Source organism: Callospermophilus lateralis, unplaced genomic scaffold (assembly GCF_048772815.1).
Source record: "Callospermophilus lateralis isolate mCalLat2 unplaced genomic scaffold, mCalLat2.hap1 Scaffold_862, whole genome shotgun sequence".
NCBI lineage: Eukaryota > Metazoa > Chordata > Mammalia > Rodentia > Sciuridae > Callospermophilus > Callospermophilus lateralis.
The window spans coordinates 281,135-283,121 of NW_027516716.1; positions in this window are offsets into that span (position 1 = coordinate 281,135).

The following is a 1,987-nucleotide window of genomic DNA, read 5'->3' on the forward strand; positions in this document are numbered from 1 at the left end:
CAAAGTAACCATGGATCCACTAGCTACAACATAAACCAGGGGATCATCCCAAAATTTATCGGGGACCAAACCAAACCAGTAACTGTTTCTCTTCTGCAGGATTCAACACCCTCACCATGAGAGTCATATTCACTAATGAAAAAAAAAATCTAGTACAATTTTCAACTGCATTGACCATATGCAACTTTGCTTTGATTTTGATCAAAGTATTAATATAATCACTAATGAAACATTTTAACTAGAAAAAAATCAGGATATACACTTTTAAAAATATTTATTTTCTAATTGTTTATTTTCTAGATGTAGGTGGACACAATATCTTTATTTAATTTATATGTGACACTGAGGTTTTAACCCAGTGCCTCACATGTGCTAGTTGATCACTCTACCTCTGAGGAAAAATCCCAGTCTCTCATGATATTCACTTTGATGTCTATGTTTTTGTTTAAAAGAGTGTTTTGATTCTTCCATGTTTTTCTGTGGATAAGCAGTTTACTTATTTTATTTATTCTATTTATTTATTTCCTTTGCACCTGCAATGAAACCCAGGGACACTTAATCACTGAGCCACATCCCTAGCCCTTTTATCTTTTTTTTTTTTATTTTGAGACAGAATCTTTCTAAAATTCTTAGGACATTTCTGAGTGGCTGAGGCTGGATTTGAATTATGATCCTCCTGCCTCAGCTTCCCAAGCTTCTGGGATTACAGGCATCATTTTCATTATGTTTAAATAATTTGACATTTTATGAATATTTAAAAAAACGTGCTGAACATTTGGAATCTTTAGTTGTAGGCACATTTTGAAATGGGCACAAACACTGGTAGGATTAACTTGTTCTTGTGTTTTATTCTATATATACAACAATATATGATATGATTCAAAATTACTAGAAGAAAGTAAATGTGATAAACAAAATGAGAAATGATAAGTATTTGAGGAGGCAAAATGATAATTACATCATTATCATCAGTATATGTGTCAAATTACTATATTGTATGATAAAGATATACTTGTGTCAGACTGGAGTGGTGGCTCAGTGATAAGCACTTTCCTTGCATGTGTAAGGCACTGTGTACAATCCTCAACATGACATAAAATAAAGAAGGATGTAACGATTTTCTACAACTAATCAAAGAAATTAAAAAAGATATATGTGTAAATTAAATTGTAAAGTTATGAATAGTTGCACATATATATCAAAGTATTTTCCCCAAGATATGTATTAATTCAAAAGAAAAATATAGTAACTTTATAGTGGATAGACCCTTTAGACTTCAACTTAACTAAGTAATCAAGGTCATCACCACCAGTAATCAGACATGTTGAAGACATGAGCCTCTTGATATGGTGAGCTGAGAAGGAGCCACCACCATTTCTGTGGTATTGCCAAAACTGCAGAGCCTCCCTCTGATCTAGAGAAAACACAAGGAAACCCACAGTTCTACAAAACACTTGTTCCTCAGTGCTGTCAAGATCATGAAAGATGAGTATAGGCTGAGGGAATGTCACCAATGTTAAGGTCTGTAAACAAGTCGAGATGGCGCCAGGCATTTTGCCAGAGGGAGTGGTTTGTGAGGTTGCGCCAGCGAGCCATTAACTGTGGAGATTTCTTATTGGTTGACTGCTGTATCTAGTTTATGTTAATTAAGATAAGCTGTGTGGAATGTATATATACCCCTCCTGTCCTACAATAAATGGCTCCGACTCCTGCTTTATCAATCTACACAAGTTGTTCGTCACCCCCTGGTTATTTTGCTGCAGCCGGACTGCTGCAACCAATTGATCAGGGACACAAAAGAGAAATGACAACTAAATGCAGTGTGGGGTCCAGAATGGGATGATGGAATAAGGAAAGGATCTTGGTAGAAAAATGGGAAATTCCAATAAGAGCTATTTTGTTTTGTTTTAGGTACTGGGGGTCTAACTCAGGACTGCTTTACTATTGAACTACATCCCCAGCCCTTTTTTATTTTCATTTTTTTTAA